The following is a 20,242-nucleotide window of genomic DNA, read 5'->3' as shown; positions in this document are numbered from 1 at the left end:
CACCTCCTGCTAGGGTGTCCAGACCCTTAGCGTCTCGCTATCCATAGCCTCCTCCTCATCCTCTGGGTGACATGGCATATGGCCCAGGCCTGACAGCTGGGATCATGGTCTCCGGACCGCCCCCATGCTCTTATAGGTCCAGGACCTCCACGTGTTCATGAGGGCAGGGGTGCTCTCGGGTGGCCCCCATGGACCCGGACTCCCAGGGAGGTCCGGGGCCGCCACGTGTGGGGACCAGTCCTCCACGGGCCTGACCGCTCCGACCAGCCTCGGGGGCCCGGACCCCCTCCCCCCGGGAGGGGGTCCGGCACCGCCACGTGCCGCCTCCGCGGCAGGAGCGGGGCTGGCGCTGCCACGTGCCCGTGGCAGAAGGACCTTCGTGGGACTCCAGCCCAACTACCGCATTAAATGCGGGTAGGTGGGCTGGGTGCGCCCAAGTCAAAAGTATGGCCTACCACTGACACACGGGGTAGGTGAGCTGACACCACGGTAAGCCCGCCTGTTTCCAAGATGGCACGCCGTATCACCGTATACTGTGCGCAAGCAGCGGATAGTCCCATCATGACGCCGCACTCGTGCGTGATGATGGCCTGCAACAGGCGAGCCGAGGCGTGCACTGTAATAGTGCGCACGGAGGCAACGGCGCGGTGGGTCAGCACTGCTCCTTCGACTGACAGAAGGTTCTGACCCAACAGTGGCAACACGGCTTACTGTTGGGTAACACTAGCAGCGGTCACTGTGCAGATAAGGCTGCCCACGGCCATATCCTGGCTGTAGATACGCACATCAACTTCTCGATCGAGAGGACTACAGAGAGGAGCTGGAGATGAAGATCTCCATATCTCTCATAGAACAGGCTCCTGTTGGCCGGGCCCACCTGTCGGGGCCCCGCACAGTGTAAGCACCTCCCTTGGACTATAAAAGGGAGCGTGCACCCGTTAGAACACAAGTTTACAGGCTCACAAGGTCCACCCTTAGCCCCCAGCTCGGGTCTAAGGTCCAATCTAGTTGCCGCCTCGCAGACTGGTCATAACCTTCCAAAATATTCACACTCGGGAAGGGTTGGTGTCGACCTTCATGGCAGTTTGGCCCAAGATCAATAGGCCTTGCTCCATAGACGATTGGATCTGCCGACGGAGTTCCTTGCAGTCGCTCGTGTTGTGAGTGAAAGAGTGATGCCACTTGCAATATGATCTTCCCTGAAGCTGCTGTGCTGTAGGAGGCTTGCAGCCTTCAGGTAACTTCAGCTGCTTCTCCTTCAATAACAGATCAAATATCTGTTCAACTTTGCTCACGTCAAAGTCAAAACCTTTCGTAGGCCCTTTCTGTTTCACCCACTTACAGGACACGGGATTTGCCCCCCGAGTCCATTCTGCAACTGCTACTTCCTGATCATCCCCAGAATCTTCAGTGTCTTCTGTGTCGATCAATGTCACTTGACGCTTGAACCTATCCTGGTATAGCTCTGGGTGGTGCTGCTCATATGTCGTTAACTTTTGCACCAAGTGTGCCAAAGAGTTGAACTCCAATTGGAAAGCCAGATCCCTGATCGGCTTCAGTAATCCCAAGGATGCCAACTCGACCAGCTCCTTCTCTGAAATACGGGTCGAGTAGCATCAGTTCTTCACTTCTCTGAAGTGTTGGATGTATTCCGCCACAGTTTCCCCACGCTTCTGCCGCACTTGTGCCAATGTCACACCCGATTTATAAGAACATAAATCGAGCAATCATATATGCGCCAGGATCAAGTCACGCATATATACAACAGAATCATCAAGATATCACAACACGTATCTCGAAATAAAAGCGTATAAATTATAAATGAATATCTTTCTTACAACTGAATCAAGAATCAGTTCAAGGAATGCGGAAGCGTAAAATAAATACATGAAGAGCAGGGCGCCATAGGGACGTCGACTGGGAGACAAACGCCTAGAAGTCGTCGAAGCCGCTGACGTAATCCTCCATGTTGCCAGGCACTGAGCAGCAGTCGAAGATATCCAAGAGAACAGAAGAGTAGAGAGGCAAGTGTGAGTACAAACTCGTACTCAACAAGTATAACACAAACTATGAGGCTCTAAGGTTAGCTGACTCAACTGCATTAGCTTTTAGACTTTGGCAAAATTTTATTAAAGCTACTTACTACAAGTGGATGAATTACCATAACCCAAGTAGCATAATAATTAATCAAGATTAAGCATAAGACTACTGAAGACCAGGCCAAACCACCAAAGGTACAACCCACTAATAAGACAGAGGATCCGGGCCGCTCATGACTGTGAGCACAGCTGATATATCAGTTTTACACTCTCGAGAGGTTGCACAACTTTACCCACAAGTCGTGAGCTACGCTAGTTATTCATCACACTTCCTTAGGTGAGATGGCTAGCAAGCACACTACGAGACCATTACAAAGGATCATGTTGGTAAGGCGTAACCGCTAAGGATTTTGGATCAGCGACGATGGGGCCCACCTCCGGGGGTATAAGCACACAGCACAGACCAAGCCGGAGGAGCAAGGACCATTGAAGCCTACCACCCCTCTTGCCCACGCAGGTAAGTTACTCCCGAAGCAACACGACCTAATTAGTAAGTCAAGACCGTCCTATTCCAGTCTTATGGTTGCGCGGTTGTCCCAGGTTGTCACTCTATGAACCGGTCCTTATGGAGAGTAGCCAACCAAGCACTAAGCACCGTCCTGGCCCCCTAAACCATGTTTCTATCAAAAACATATTTTATGGAGACGTGACCCACTCAAGCACACAACACAGAGGGCCACTCTCAGAGTTAAGTTGCATATAACCATTAATCAAATTAATTAAAAAGGACCGAGCTGTGTGAGAGTGCAGCACCTAGCACAACTAACCAAAATGCAACCCAAGGTATTTATAAATGATAACAGGTGGCTAGGAAATCCTTATAGGCATACAATATTAAAATGCAGTATGAAATTGTATTTAAAAGTGATAGGATATTCATGTTATACTTGCCTTCCTCGAAGTTCTCCTGCTGCTGCTCAAAAGCTTCAGAAGATGGTGGCTCCTGGTACTCGTCCAAAGGCTCAGCGTCTACTCACGATCGCAACGTCAAAACATGGTCCAACACATACACATATATGCAAACAAGGACAAAAGATAAGAAACAGTACAACATTACATAAAAATAGCATCCAAAACTATGCTAGAACTATTCTACACGTTACAACGATCACGTGAGCGCAAGAATCAACTAAAACGGAGCTAAAACGCGAAATCTAGGGCTAAAACAAGGTCCAGGGACCTTTCTGTAAGAAAATAGGAAGTTCTAAGGGGTTCTGCGCAAAAACCAGGGGCCTAAACGTAATTAAAGGGTAGACACAGGGGCTAGCCTGCAAAAACTCCAAGAAAGGACTGGAAAACCTAAATCTAGAAAGCTCAGGGGGTAAAAGGAAAGAAAAGGACCTATCTGCAAATATCTTTGAACTACGGGTGGACTACGGGTTAATTTCTCCAAAAGACAGGGGCTCTTTAGCAAGAATACCAGGCCGAAGCGGTATCCTTTATTCTGGATCGTCAGATCTAATCCCAACGGCCCGGAATAGATCCATCTCGCGAAGGGGTACGCGCGGTTCTCGCCCGTTGGATCTCGATCCTACGCTCCGAACTCCCTCTTCCCTCAGATCTAATACGGCGCGCCGGATCTAGAATGGACGGCTCAGATTTAAAACAAGGGCGAACCGGTATGCGTCAATCTGAACCACCAGATCGGGATCCAAGGGCTATGGTTTGCTGAGATCGGGATCTAATCATGAACGCTGGTTACAGATCGGACAGTTCAGGAGGATTGGGGATCCGGGCGGCGGCGATTGCTCGCAGGAGGCCTAACTCCACGGCGGCGCGGCTTGGGGTTCGCCGGAGCTGTGCGTTCCAGGCGCTCCCGTGACCTAAACTACTCGAGCTCAGGCCTGGGAGCACCTCCGTGGCACGTGGGATCCATCTAGGGCTGCGGCTAGGCCTGGCGAGGCTCGGGCTACGCGCGCGGCGGCGAGCGGCGGATCGGCACGGTGACGCTGGCCGGCGTGCGGCGCTCTGGCGCGGAGGTGAGCTATGGTCTACCCCGCACAAAAGGAACAGGGATGCACGCTGGGCTCACCGAGGACTTGGGTCAGCCGGAGCTAGAGTGCAGGCGGTCGTCGACGATGACCGGGCGGCGGAAGCGGTCGGGCTCGCAGGGAAGATCGGCGCGGATGGACTCCGGGGTGCTGGGCGCCGTGGATCGCCTCAAGGGGTGCCTGTGGTGGTGTGCAGGGGGTCAGAACGGCCAGAACTCCACCGGCGGCAAGGAATTTACCAAGGCAAAGCAGCTCACCGGCGGCGATTCCTTGACGAAATCTCGATGAAGCAGAAGCTCGTGGCTCGATTGTTTGGCTCCGGGAGCTCCCTGGGGTTGAGGCGAGACTGTTGCAGGGCTCAGCGGGGTCGGGAGTGCAGCGGAGCGACGGCTCGATGGCGACGCAGAGGAGCCAGCGCGGTGGAGCCGATGGGCAACGGCGCTAGGGCTTCGGTGGCGGCTGCAACGGCGAGGGTAGGGGTAGAAGAGGTTGGAGATCCTATTTGTAGGGCGTCGGGGCACCCTTGGCGTGCGGGCCAAGCGCGGGAGCTCGCCGGGGTCCTCGGGCGGCCGGTGCACGGGGAAGAAGAAAGAGGAGAGAGGAGGGGAGAGACGCTGACGTGCGGGTCCTGGCTGGTAGAGGGCAAACGAGAGAGAGGAGGCGCGCGGCGCTTGTCTCGGGCCAAGCTGGGACGAGCGCTGAGGGGAAGATGGGCTGCGGGGAAAGGAAGGAGAGGGGAGAGGGCGCGCACTGCTGGGCCGGGGTGCGGAGAGAAAAGGGAGTGAGGAATGGGCTGCTGGGTTGGGCTGCCTCCTCTTATTCCCTCTTCCTCTTCTTTTCTAAACTAACTCAATCAATTTGAATTCAAACGGAATTTGAATTCAACCTTAACTATTCAACCAAACAAAAGAAATGCACCAGCATGAATGCACAAACATGTTGACCTTATAATAAATTTTATTTTCCCATGTTATAAAATTACTTTAAATACCAGATAAATTAGAGAAAGCCCTGGAAATTTTATTTAAGCCCAAATAAATTCGTTAAAATTAGGGAAAATTACATTAGGGTGTTACAAACCTAACCCCCTTACAGGAATCTCATCCCGAGATTCGAATAGGCTAGCTAGCAAAGAGATCGGGATATGTCTTCCTTAGCTCATCTTCTCGCTTCCAAGTAGCCTCGTCCTCCGTGTGATAACTCCACTGAACACGGCACATCCTAATCTTCTTGTTCCTGGTAACTCTCTCGGATGTCTCCAAAATCTTCACCGGATGCTCGATATAGGTCAGATCCTCCTACACATCCAACCCTTCTATCGGTGCTTGCTCTTCTGGCACCCTCAAGCACTTCTTCAGCTGAGACACATGAAACACATCAAGCACTCCCGAGAGGTTGGGAGGTAACACCAAACGATATGCCACCTCACCTTTCCGTTCCAACACCTTGAACGGACTAACGTATCGAGGGGCTAGCTTCCCTCTCACATTAAACCTACGGATTCCTCTCATCGGTGAGACCTTCAGGTATACATGATCACCCACTGCAAAGGTCAGATCTCGACGACGAACATCCGCGTAGCTCTTCTGGCGAGTCTGTGCAACCCTCAGGTTCTCGCGCACTTGCTGCACTAGCTGTTCGGCCTCCTCAACAATATCCGGACCAAATACCTGCCTCTCACCAATCTAATCCCAATACAGCGGAGTCCTACACTTCCGACCATACAGGGCCTCGAAAGGGGATTTCTTCAGACTGGCCTGATAACTATTGTTATACGAGAACTCTGCATACGGCAGGCATCTATCCCAGCTGGTACCATACTGAATAGCACAGGCTCGAAGCATATCCTCCAACACTTGATTGGTTCTCTCTGTCTGCCCATCTGTCTGAGGATGATAAGCGGTACTGAAGTGCAGCTTCGTATCCAACGAACCATGCAACTGCTCCCAGAACCTTGAAGTGAACTGGGATCCTCTGTCAGATATAATCTTCTTTGGAACACCATGCAGACAGACGATCCTGGAGATGTACAACTCTGCAAGTCTAGCGCTGGAGTAAGTAGTGTTCACCGGAATGAAGTGGGCAACCTTCGTCAACCGATCCACTACTACCCAAATGGAGTTGTACGCTTTCTGAGTACGAGGCAAACCAACAATGAAGTCCATCGTGATCTCCTCCCATTTCCACTCTGGAATCTTCAATGGCTGCAATAGACCCGCTGGCCTCTGATGCTCCGCCTTGACACGCTGACAAGTGTCACAGATAGCCACGTACTCCGCAACGGAACGCTTCATTCCATACCACCAGAATCGTTCCTTGAGATCATAATACATCTTCGTGCTGCCCGGATGAATGGAATATGCCGTATCATGAGCCTCGCTCAAGATCAGCTTCCAGAGGTCATTCACATCAGGCAAACATATACGACCTTTGTACCACAGGGTACCAAGATCATCTTCTCTGAAATGAGGTGTCTTGCCAATCTTGAGCAGTTCACGGATCTCCTGCAGCTTCTTATCTTCTTTCTAATGCTGCCGGATCTCTGCCTCTAGAGTGGATTCTGCCTCGAATGACGTACCCGAGGTGTGATGCAAGAAATCCAGGCTCAGCTGCTCAAACTCCTCGCATAACTCCTGAGGCATCTGAAAAACCACGGCCATGTTAACATAGCTCTTCCTGCTCAGAGCATCTGCTACAACATTGGCCTTGCCCGGGTGATAGTGGATCTCCAGGTCATAATCCTTGACCAACTCTAGCCATCTTCTCTGCCGCATGTTCAGCTCATTCTGCGTGAAAATATACTTGAGACTCTTGTGATCGGTGTAGATATCACACCTCTGCCCAAACAAGTAATGCCTCCATATCTTCAGAGCATGCACAACTGCGGCTAACTCCAGATCATGAGTGGGATAATTCAGCTTGTGCCGGCGCAACTGCCGCGAGGCATAAGCGATAACTCTGCCATCCTGCATCAGGACACAACCTAGACCATCCCTCGAAGCATCACAATACACTGTGAACCTCTTGCTCTGGTCTGGCAGAGTAAGGACTGGCGCCATAGTCAACCTCTTCTTCAGCTCCTCGAAGGCATTCTGACGCTCATCAGTCCAAGAGAAATCCACACCCTTCTCTAGCAAGGAAGTCAAAGGCTTCGCAATCTTGGAGAAATTCTCAATGAACCTCCGATAATACCCTGCTAAGCCCAGAAAAGAGCGGACTTCCTTCACCGTCTGCGGTACCACCCAGTCAAGCACATCCTTCACCTTTTCGGGGTCCACAGCAATACCTCCCTTAGAGATGACATGACCGAGGAATGGGACCTCGTCAATCTAGAATTCGCACTTGCTGAGCTTGGCATACAGCTTGTGCTCTCTAAGTCTCTGCAACACCAGCCTCAGATGCTTCTCATGCTCTGCTTCTGACTTAGAATATATCAGGATATCATCAATGAATATCACCACAAAGGTGTCCAGATAATCCATGAAAACCTTGTTCATTAGATGCATGAAGAAAGCCGGAGCATTGGTCAAGCCGAAGGACATGACCGTATACTCGTAAAGCCCATACTTGCAGGTGAATGCCGTCTTCTGGATATCCTCGGGACGAATCTTCAGCTGATGATAACCCGAACGCAGATTGATCTTCGAAAATACACAAGCACCCTGAAGCTGATCGAAGAGATCCTCAATACGAGGCAATGGATGCTTATTGTTGATGGTGACTGCATTCAAATCCCGATAATCGACGCACATTCTCTTCGCGCCATCCTTCTTCTCTACGAGCAATACAGGAAAAGCCCAAGGAGAGAAACTACGACGGATATAGCCCTTGGCTAGCAACTCGTCGACAGTCTTCTTAACTTCCTCATGCTCGACGGGAGCCATACGATAGGGCCGCTTAGCAATAGGAGCTGTGCCAGGCAAGAGATCAATAGAAAACTCAATGTCGCGATCAGGCGGCATACCTGGCAAATCATCCGGAAAGACATCCGGGAATTCAGACACCACGCGAATACCATCCGTGGGTCTAGCCTCCATCTGATGAAGAAATCCAGAAGGCTCTGTGGCACCAACAGTAACCTCCTGACCATCCGGTGCTGACAGAAGAACCGTCCTCTAAGCACAATCTATCCGGACTCCCCACTTAGCCAGAGTCTCCATCCTGAGGATCACATCAATACCCTTGGTGTCTAGCACCATCAGATTAGCACTGAACTCTACCCCCCTTATGACAACACTGACTCTGGGACAGAAGATATGAGACCTCAACTGCCCTCCCGGTGAAGATACTAACATGCCCCTCTTTAATGTGCTAGTATGAATGCCATGATGCTCAACAAAAGACTGGGTGATGAAAGAATGCGTAGCACCAGTATCAAAAGGCACTGTAGCAGGATGGGTGTTGACCATGAACGTACCAACCACCACGTTAGGAGCCTCGGCCGCTGACTCGGCCGTCACGTGGTTCACCCTGCCCTGAGCTGGGGCCTTGGGCGGTGCTGCACGCCCCTGCTGTCCTGACTGCGCCTTCCGAGGATAGACGTTGGCGTAGTGTCCTGGCTCGCCGCAGTGGAAGCACACTCGTGGGAGTGCTAGAGCCTGCTGCCCAGCAGGAGGGGTGGGCACTCCCTGCCGCGGAGCTGGTGGAGGCGGTGGGGCAGAGCGTGCTGGAGGCGCTGGAGGCCTCTGGCCCTGTCCCGCCTGCTGCTGCTGCTGAGGACGAGGCGGGTACTACTGCGGACGCTGCTGGTACTGCTGGACCTGCCTCTAGTGCTGCTGCTGCTGCTGCTGCTGCTGCTGCGGGTACTGGTACCGAGGCCGGGTGTTGCTGCCAGACGCAGCAGGAGCCATCTTCCTCTTCTTGTCCACAATCTCCCGGCGCTTGCGCTCGGTGTTGAGGGCAGCGTCAACTAGCTGGTTGAAGTTGTCGAAGCGGTGGTTCATGAGCACATACTCCAGGTGGTCATCGAGTCCCTCCCTGAAGCGCTCCTGCTTATCGCCATCATGGGCGACCTCAGCGGGAGCGTAGCGAGCGAGCTGGAGGAAACGGTCATGGTACTCGGTCACCGTCATAGCTCCCTGCTTGAGCGCAAGGAACTCCTTGTGCTTCATCTTCATCACTCCAGCAGGGATGTGGTGGTGCCTGAAACGCTCCCGGAACTGGACCCAAGTGAGGGCATCACGGTCCCGAGCTGAGTAGGACTCCCACCAGTCAAGAGCTGAGCCTCGCAGCTGCCCTGCTGCGTATAGGACTCGCTCCCTGTCGTCGCACTGAGCGACATCCAACTGACGCTCCACCGAATGAAGCCAGTCGTCAGCCTGGAGTGGGTCAGCCGCATGAGCGAACGTCGGCGGGTGACCCCTCAGAAAGTCCGCGCGCCTGTCGCGGGGCTGCTGCGGTGGAGGAGGTGGCGGCTGAGCGTGGATCTGCTGCAGCATCTGAACAGTATTGTTCAGAGTGGCCATCATCTGCATCTGGAGCTGGAAGAACTGCTCCGGAGTCAGAGGGGGAGGCATCGGCAGCGGCTGGTCAGTACTCTGGTTGTTCTGCCCCTGCTGGCCAGAACCGGTGCCGGTGCTCCTGGTGTTTACCATCTGTTTGCAGCATAGCGAAATTTATAAGAGATAGATATTGTACAACTTCCGGAAAGAAAACTCTGACAGGATAAAATAGAGAGAAAAGGAGTGTACAGCTCTAACCCCAACGTTCTAACTCAATTTTGATTATTTAATTCAGGTTTGTGTTAAAGTCGTTTTGCATGGACAAGTTTAACTTCTAAACTATGCAATCAACCAAAGATCCAAATCAAACATGTTGCATAATCACAAACATTCAATTTTCACATCTTAGTCGAGTTTATCACACCACTAGACTAACACACTCGTTCTAGCGCACTTTTATCGGGATAGCCTAAACTTATGGGGTTAAACGATTTCAGGCCAACGTCTACGGGATATATCAGACTAATCCTCGGAAAATGTAGAAAAAGGTTAGCTAATCGAGGTTTAGAGCTCAAGGAATAGAAACAAAAATGAATGTGTGGGTTTTGCTGAAGCAGAGCAAGCGAAAGGAAGTCCCTAAACTCGACCACTTCTATCTAGGCTTCATTCTACAGTCGACACGGCTCAGATACCAATTCTGTCACACCCGATTTATAAGAACATAAATCGAGCAATCATATATGCGCCAGGATCAAGTCACGCATATATACAACAGAATCATCAAGATATCACAACACGTATCTCGAAATAAAAGCGTATAAATTATAAATGAATATCTTTATTACAACTGAATCAAGAATCAGTTCAAGGAATGTGGAAGCGTAAAATAAATACATGAAGAGCAGGGCGCCACAGGGACGTCGACTGGGAGACAAATGCCTAGAAGTCGTCGAAGCCGCTGACGTAATCCTCCACGTCGCCGGGCACTGAGCAGCAGTCGAAGATATCCAAGAGAACAGAAGAGTGGAGAGGCAAGTGTGAGTACAAACTCGTACTCAACAAGTATAACACAAACTATGAGGCTCTAAGGTTAGCTGACTCAACTGCATTAGCTTTTAGACTTTGGCAAAATTTTATTAAAGCTACTTACTACAAGTGGATGAATTACCATAACCCAAGTTGCAAAATAATTAATCAAGATTAAGCATAAGACTACTGAAGACCAGGCCAAACCACCAAAGGTACAACCCACTAATCAGACGGAGGATCCGGGCCGCTCATGACTGTGAGCACAGCTGATATATCAGTTTTACACTCTCGAGAGGTTGCACAACTTTACCCACAAGTCGTGAGCTACGCTAGTTATTCATCACACTTCCTTAGGTGAGATGGCTAGCAAGCATACTACGAGACCGTTATAAAGGATCATGTTGGTAAGGCGTAACCGCTAAGGATTCTAGATCAGCGACGATGGGGCCCACCTCCGGGGGTACAAGCACACAGCATAGACCAAGCCAGAGGAGCAGGGACCATTGAAGCCTACCACCCCTCTTGCCCACGCAGGTAAGTTACTCCCGAACCAACATGACCTAATTAGTAAGTCAAGACCGTCCCATTCCAGTCTTGTGGTTGCGCGGTTGTCCCAGGTTGTCGCTCTATGAACCGGTCCTTATGAAGAGTAGCCAACCAAGCACTAAGCACCGTGCTGGCCCCCTAAACCATGTTTCTATCAAAAACATATTTTATGGAGACATGAGCCACTCAAGCACACAGCACAGAGGGCCACTCTCAGAGTTAAGTTGCATCTAACCATTAATCAAATTAATTAAAAAGGACCGAGGTGTGTGAGAGCGCAGCACCTAGCACAACTAACCAAAATGCCACCCAAGGTATTTATAAAGGATAACAGGTGGCTAGGAAATCCTTATAGGCATACAATATTAAAATGCAGTATGAAATTGTATTTAAAAGTGATAGGATATTCATGTTATACTTGCCTTCCTTGAAGTTCTCCTACTGCTGCTCAAAAGCTTCAGAAGATGGTGGCTCCTGGTACTCGTCCAAAGGCTCAGCGTCTACTCACAATCACAACGCCAAAACATGGTCCAACACATACACATATATGCAAACAAGGACAAAAGATAAGAAACAGTACAACATTACATAAAAACTTATAAGACTTGGATTCCCGATCTTCCGAAAGGTTCAGATAACTATCGATTTGGGCAGATTCGAGACACACCAATCCGGCTTCAAATCCAAAGAAATGAACCCTGCAATCTTAGCACCACAAATCCTCTGGTTATCAACCTAGCTGATGCTCGATTGACCTCGCCAAGAAGGCTTACTCTTGCCTGCGAATCGAAGAACACAAGCAAGTGCACGGAGAAGCAACCAAATCACAGAAAGCAATCGATTCAACTCACGAGTGGGGTTCCACAACCGAAGAACGGCGTCCTGTTCTTGACAGAAATGAACTAAGCAAAACCCAACCCTAGAGGAGGGGGGTGGCAGCTGGATAAGAGGAGTTTGGGGCGGCCAAGACCCCCTGTTCGCAACCCTAGTGGGCCAAGACAAGATACACGGCCCAAAGGACCAAAGACAGTGGCGCAACACTGAGACAGATTCTAGACACCAACTTGTGGAATATTTTCCTATCGACTCCTGATGAATTTGGGCCTGGGACCAGCTCCATTTGAAAGGTTATCTTCTTAGCTTTCCATCCATGTAAAGATCACCCAAATCCGAGTCCATATGTGACCTGGGCGTCCATTTTAGCGCAGACTGCTCCTGGAGCCCAAAAACAGACCCGAGGTCAGTTGGTTTGGGCCTCCCTCTTGACTTGTATGTCCTTGCTGGTCCTCCACGCCTCCAAGCCATTCTCCAAGTATTCCTTGGCCTTCTCCATGGTTCCTAATCACAATATAATCATTCGGTAGCAATCTATTCTCATAATCATATGAAGAGGAGTTTAGGAACGAGCTCACCTCTAGATTCAATTGTCGTGCTCGAGCTCTAGTGATTGGACCTTAAACATTCTGTGGAGGATTGTTGTTTATATCCAAAGGAGTGATGTCCTCATCATCCTCCCCCTCTTGAATTGGAGTCATCCTCGACTCAAGCTCATCTTCTTCTCCCAAGTATGGCTTTAAATCTGAAATGTTAAAGGTGGGACTAACCCCAAACTCGGGAGGCAACTCAAGCTTATATGCATTATCATTTATTTTCTCAATTATTTTGAAAGGACCATATGCCCTGGGCATCAACTTAGACTTTCTTAATTTTGGAAATCTATCCTTTCTAAGGTGTAACCAAACTAAATCTCCTGGTTGAAGTTTAATTTCTTGTTTACTTTTACTACCAGTGATTCTATACTTTTTGTTCATCTTCTCAATGTTGTGCTTAGTTGTCTCATGCATTTGCAAAATAAATTCAGCATGTTTCTTGGCATCACTATGAATCCTTTCACTAGCAGGTAAAGGCAATATATCAATTGGAGCAAGGGGGTTGAAACCATACACTACCTGAAAAGGACTTACCTTGGTGGTAGAATGTGTTGCCCGATTGTATGCAAACTCCACATGAGGCAAACATTCTTCCCACACCTTCAAATTTTTCTTCAAAACAGCCCTCAACATGGTGCCCAAGGTGCGGTTCACCACCTTTGTTTGTCCATCGGTTTGTGGGTGACATGTTGTAGAGAACAGCAGCTTTGTCCCCAACTTGTTCTATAGAGTGCGCCAAAAGTGACTCAAGAATTTAGCATCGCGATCTGAAACAATAGTTGAAGGCATACCATGCAAACGAACAATCTCTTTGAAGAAGAGGTCAGCAATATGAACAGCATCATCACTCTTATGACATGGTATGAAGTGTGCCATCTTAGAAAAACGATCCACCACCACAAAGATGCTATCCCTCCCCTCTTAGTTCGAGGCAATCCCAAAACAAAGTCCATCGAAATGTCTATCCAAGGAATAGAAGGAACGGGAAGAGGCATGTATAAACCATGTGGATTCAAGCGTGACTTAGCTTTTTGACATGTGGTGCAGCGTGCCACGAATCGCCCAATATCTCTTCTCATATTTGGCCAAAAGAAATGTGAGGCTAAAACATCCTCCGTCTTCTTAGCATCGAAATGTCCCATCAGCCCTCCTCCATGCGCTTCCTGTAACAACAAGTGACGAACGGAACCAACTGGAATGCATAGGCGGTTAGCTCTAAACAATAGCCCATCATTGATCACAAACTTGTTCCATGTACGTCCCTCTCTACAATTCAGCAACACATCTTTAAAATCAGGATCAAGTGCATATTGTTCTTTTATCGATTCAAGTCCAAAAAGACGACAATCAAGTTGGGACAACAGTGTATATCGCCTAGACAAGGCATCCGCAATCACATTATCCTTCCCTTTCTTGTGTTTGATAACATAAGGGAAAGATTCAATCAGCTCTACCCACTTTGCATGATGACGGTTCAGATTATTTTGAGAGCGAAGATACTTAAGCGATTCATGATCGGAATGGATAACAAACTCCTTAGGCCACAAATAATGATGCCACGTTTCTAAAGAACGTACAAGAGCATACAATTCCTTATCATACGTGGAGTAATTTAAAATAGGACCATGCAGTTTTTCACTAAAGTATGCAACGGGTTTACCATCTTGCATTAAAACAGCCCCAATGCCAACTCCGCTAGCATCACATTCAAGCTCAAAAGTCTTACCAAAGTTCGGAAGTTGCAGCAATGGTGCGTGTGTAAGCTTGCCCTTCAAAGCATCAAAGGACTCATCATGTGCTTTTCCCCAATGGAACACCACCCCTTTCTTTGTCAACTCATGCAAGGGGGCTGCAATGGTGCTGAAATCTTTGACGAAACGGCGGTAGAATCCTGCAAGACCAAGAAAACTCCTCACCTGCGTGATGGTTTGGGGAACCGGCCAGCTCTTGATTGCTTCAATTTTTGACTCATCCACCTCAATTCCCTGTGGAGTAACAACATAGCCAAGGAAAGAGACTCGATTCGTGCAAAAGATGCACTTCTCAAGGTTACCAAACAAACAAGCATCACGTAAAGCGTTAAAAACAGCACGTAGGTGATCCATGTGTTCATCCAAGGACTTGCTATAAATCAAGATATCATCAAAGTAAACTACCACAAATCGTCCAATGAAAGCCCTCAAAACCTCATTCATTAAGCGCATGAAAGTGCTAGGTGCATTAGTCAAACCGAAAGGCATTACTAACCACTCATACAACCCAAATTTCGTTTTAAAAGCTGTTTTCCATTCATCTCCAAGTTTCATTCTAATCTGGAGGTAGCCACTTTGCAAATCAATCTTTGTGAAAATTATAGAACCACACAACTCATCAAGCATGTCATCAAGCCTAGGAATAGGATGATGGTACCGAATTGTAATATTATTGATAGCTCTACAATCAACACACATACGCCAAGTACCATCTTTCTTCGGAACTAAAAGCACAGGAACAGCACAAGGACTAAGGCTCTCACGTACATACCCACGGTCCAAAAGTTCTTGGACTTGTCGCTGAATTTCCTTAGTCTCCTCGGGGTTGGTTCGGTAGGCTGCTCGGTTGGGCAAAGTTGCCCCCGGAATCAAGTCGATTTGATGTTCTATTCCTCTCACAGGTGGCAGCCCAGGTGGTACCTCAGCTGGAAAAACATCCTCGTACTCCTGCAAAAGGTAAGTGACAGCAGGAGGTATCGAGCTAGAGATATCATCAAGTGAAAACAAAGCTTGTTTGCAAAGCAAGGCATAGCAAACATCATCTACAGAAATTTCAGCAAAGTCACATTTTGTTGCAAGCATAACTCCACCCTTCAATTTAATGCCCTCGTTCGTAGAATTAGGTGCAGGTTTATCCCTTTTATGTGGAAAAGTAGATTTGGCTATTTGATTTTCAGATTTTGTGTCATTCAAACTAGCAGCTCGCTCTTTCTCAGCTTGTACAATTTCAACAGGGGTCAAAGGTAGCAAAGTATATTTCTTTCCTTTATGCACAAAGGTGTATTTGTTACTTCTACCATGGTGTGTGGCATCGTTATCATGTTCCCAAGGCCTACCCAACAAAAGTGAACAAGCTTGCATAGGTACCACATCACAATCAACCGAATCTGAATATGACCCAATGGAAAAAGAAACTCTGCAAGTTTGTGTTACCTTAGCCTTTCCCGAATCATTTAGCCACTGAATATGGTAATGGATGTCGGTGTGGCCGTGTGGTCAAGCCAAGCTTCTTGATCAACTCAGAACTTACCAAATTATTGCAACTACCTCCATCAATAATGACTCGCACACGTCGGTTGTTGATGACGAAGAAAATCTGAAATAGATTGTGGTGTTGCAGCTGGTCGGGCTATTGCACTTGTGTGTTGAGCACCCGCTGAACAATGGCGCTCCTATAGGTCGTTGTATCCTCTCCGCCAAAGATCTCTTCTTCACCATCATCATTTTCTTTCTCTTCTTCATCTTCAATGTCAGAGGTGCTGATGTAGCCATCCTCTGTAGCAATGTATGCTCGCTGACTTGGGCAGTCCTTCTGCACATGGCCAAGCCCATGGCAACGGTGGCATTGGATGCCAGAGGTGCGCCCCGTTGATGCCATGGATGATGAACTCTTTGCGGGTACCTGCACAGAATTTTTACCTAAATCGGAGGACCATGTGGGCACTGCAGCAACTCCCGAAGCTGCTGGTCGCTTGCTAGCTGGTGGTGGTGGCATCCGGAAAGTTGCAGACTTGTTCAGCCCCGTTGATGTCGTTGTTCGTGGCGTGTAGGAGGTGGTGGACTTGCCCCTGCCTTGCTGCTCACGTCCCTGCAATTCCTTCTCTGCAAGCATAGCAAACTGAAATAACTGGTTGATAGTGTTAAATTCCTTATAATCAACAATGTCCTGAATCTCATGCCTTAGACCCGAATAAAAACGATAAATAGAATCCTCAGGCCCCTCCACAACACCACAACGCATCACGCCCTTTTGGAGCTCCCCATAGTAATCTTGGACAGATTTCTCTCCTTGCTCTAAGCGCATCAATTTCTTACGCAAGTCTCTATGGTAGGAAGGGGGAACAAAACGATCACGCATAGCTACCTTAAGTTGTTCCCATGTGGTCGGTAAAGCATTTTCTGCAGCTAACCCACTCCACCAAATGATTGCAAAATCCTTAAACTCACTAGAGGCTTGTCGAACTCTATGTCTTTCAGGAACAAGGTGGGCACTAAATTTCTGCTCTACTGTCATCTCCCAATCAAGATACCCCTCAGCATCATAATGGCCCGAAAAAGGTGGAATTGTGAACTTTACCTTAGCATAAGGATCATCAGGAGCATGTTGGGCGTGACCTTGATGTCGATGACCTCCCATACCTCTCCTGTTCTCACGTAGACGATGTCATAGCATCGCTGTTCGGGTGGTTGCAGCATCTATGTTTCCATCCTCATCAAAAACAGCATCTTCATTCGAGTTGTTTCCTCCCATATCTTCCTCATTTGGTAGACGGTTTTCTAACTCTATAACCTTATCGGTTAAAGTAGATATCCGCCTATCCAACCTCTCTATGCTGCTACCAAGCTTGAGATCAATTAGTGCATCGGTGACAGCCTTCTTGATTGCATCATTCATCCCTCTCTGGGATTCCTCCATGGCAGCTTGAAGTTGAGCTCTACTAACACACTCATTGAAATCTTTGGGAGAGTTTGCCTGTTCATCCCCTACCATTACAAACACCAACATGGCAGCAAGCAGTGAAGGTTATCCCTAATAAAAGACTACAAGCTGTAGTGGTGCCTCTCAATCATGCAAAATGGTAGCTCCTCCACAAGCACTTGCAAAAGTTCTTACCAATCACAAAACAAGAGTTGGTGCAATCGGCGGCTGGTTCATGATGCTTGTGAGGAGGTGACACCAAGATTGCAAGGGTCCTCTTTCTGTACCGATCTGAAGGAATATGTGGAGCTTGGGAAGGCACAGAGATAAATATATATGTGGCACAAAAGTTAGTAACCGATAGCAATACTGAATTATAGTCCCAAGTTGTTGTTCTTGTTGCTGGTCTAAAGTGTTCCAAGTACCAGAGTTGTGATAACAAGGCAGAGAACAAATATGTTGGTCAAAAAGGGCCACAAACAAAGCACAAGACATCACACACCAACACAGCTCACTATACCCTTCTCCATGTGCTCCTGCAGATGTTGTTCCTCTTTTGCCCTCTTTTTTTTCAATTTTTTTGGGCTGTTATTTTTTTTCTCTTTGTTTCTTTTTTTGGATATTTTTTCCTTGATTCAGGAGCATACAAGAAGTAACATAGAAAACTGGAGCTCCAGCAAGTGAAAGACCAAATTTATTCGTGCTTTAAGATACACTCCGAATTGGAGGATAGAAAGGAAATAACGTGCACAAAAAATTGTGATGGCAGCTAGGGTTTGATGCAAAAGGAGGGGAAAACACATAAACTGGACTCTAACACGACCCCAACCAGCAACAAGACTTTGACAAGGACACAAATTCAACACTACGAACTCTGAAACTAACAAATGCAGAGGCTATGGCGCGGAAGGTTCTAGGAAGGGGAAAAATGTAACACCCTAAGGTAAAAATTTCGAGATTTATAACGAATTTATTTGGGCTCCAGTAATCTCTCTAAGGATTTATTCTGCCTAGCTTGCATTTATTTATAATTTAACTCACAAAGAATTAAAATTTATTTTAGGTTCAACATGTTTGTGCATTCATGCTGGTGCATAAGTTTTTTTTGGTTGAGTGCATAGGAGTTGAATTCAAATTTGAGTTTAGTTCAAATAGAATCGAGTTGGTTTGGCAAGGAAAAGGGAGGAAACAGGAAGGTGGGTCAGTCATTCCTTCTATTCTTAGTCATTCTTTCTATCCTCAGTCATTCTTTCTTTTCTCAGTCATTCTTTCTTTTCTCAGTCATTCTTTCTTTTCTCAGTAATTCCTTCTATTCTCAGTCATTCCCTCAGCCTGACCCCACCTGTCGGCCCTTCTCCCTCCCCTTTCTTCTCCGGCGCAACGACCCCGATAACCCCGGCGAGCCCCTTCTCCTGGGCCCGCACGCCGAGGCCTCGATCCCCAACTTAAATTGGCCCCGCAGCCCCCACCTACCCTGTGCCCTAACCCTAGCCGCCACCGGAGATCCCAGCACCGCCGCCCTTTCTTCTTCCGCTCCAGTTACCTCGGCCTCACCGTGGTCCGGGCGCTCCGCCGTGCTTCAGACCGCCACATCCCCCGCAAAAGTTTCCCCTCGCCATCCCGAAGCTCCCCGAGCTCAGTGCCGAAGCCCTACGCCTCGGTATCGACGGGAATTCGCGAAGAAGCCGCCGCCGGTGAGCCGCTCCGCCGTTCCAATTCGTCGCCGCCGGTGCCGTTCCGGTCCTGCTGATTCCCTTTGCACCTCCGCAGGACCCTCCCGGAGCGTTTCCGCCATCCAGAGGACCCGGCCACCCCTGCAGCACCTGCCTCCGCGAGCGCCGCCCGCCCTGCCGCCGGACGTCATCGTCTTCCTCAATCCGTCGCGTCTCCGGCCTCCACAGCCCTCGGTGAGCCTTGCCTCTTATCCCTGGTCTTTTTGCACCAGAAGTTGTAGGCATTGGCTAATCATAGTGCCCAGAACACCGCTCGCCGGTGTTGCCCATTGTTCCGGTGACCGTTCCGCCGTCCCCGCGAGCCAGCCAGATCGGACCAGTCCGATCCAGATCGGACCGTCCGGACCCCGCTGTTCAGATCGGACCGTCCGAACCAAAATGCGTCCGAACCATTCGATTTAGATCCAACCGCCCAGATTAGAAGCCGCATACCCCTTCAGCCATGGCAGTTTTGTTAAAGAGCCCCTGGGCTTCCTTAGAATCAACCCGCAGTCCTCTTTAGTTAAAAAGTATTTACAGATAGGCCCTTTTTCTTCCCTTTTGACCCCTGAGCTCCCTGGATTTTGAACCCCCAGTCCTTATCTTGGGTTTTTCTCGTGCTAACCCCTAGATCTACCCTTTAATTGCATTTAGGTCCCTGATTTTTGTCCAGAAGCCCCTGGTTGCCCTGTTTTCTTACAAATAGGTCCCTGGATCTTGTTTCGAGCGTAGTTTTCGCATCTTAGCTCCGTTTTAGGCGTTGTTTATATCCACGCGATCGTTCTAACGCGTAGAATAGTTTTAGGCTAGTTTTATGTGCTGTTCCATTGTATTGGTGTACTGTTTTCTTATATTTTGCTATTGATTGCATGTGTGTGCATGTGTGGCCCATGTATTGCTGTTGCGATCGTGAATAGAGGTCGAGCCACCGGAGCAGTACCAGGAGCAGCCATCTTCCGAGCAGTTCGAGCAGCAGCCGGGAGAGTACGAGGAAGGCAAGTATAACATGAACCTCCTATCACTTTTAAATACAATTTCATACTGCATTTTAATCCTGTATGCCTATAAGGATTTTCTTAGCCACTTCATTACCCTTTATATATATCCTATGGGTTGCATTTTGGTTAGATGTGCTAGGTTGCTGCGCTATAACATATCTTGGTCCTTTTTAATTAATTCGATTAATGGTCTTATGCAACTTAATTCTGGAGCCAACCCTCTGTGCTGTGTGCTTGAGTGGTTTGTGCGTCCTTAAAAGATGTTTTTGTAGAAACATGGTTTAGGGGGCCAGCACGGTGCTTAGTGCTTGGTTGGCCACTCTCC

This window comes from Panicum hallii, chromosome 7 (genome assembly GCF_002211085.1).
Source record: "Panicum hallii strain FIL2 chromosome 7, PHallii_v3.1, whole genome shotgun sequence".
Lineage (NCBI taxonomy): Eukaryota > Viridiplantae > Streptophyta > Magnoliopsida > Poales > Poaceae > Panicum > Panicum hallii.
This window is presented reverse-complemented; position numbering follows the sequence as displayed.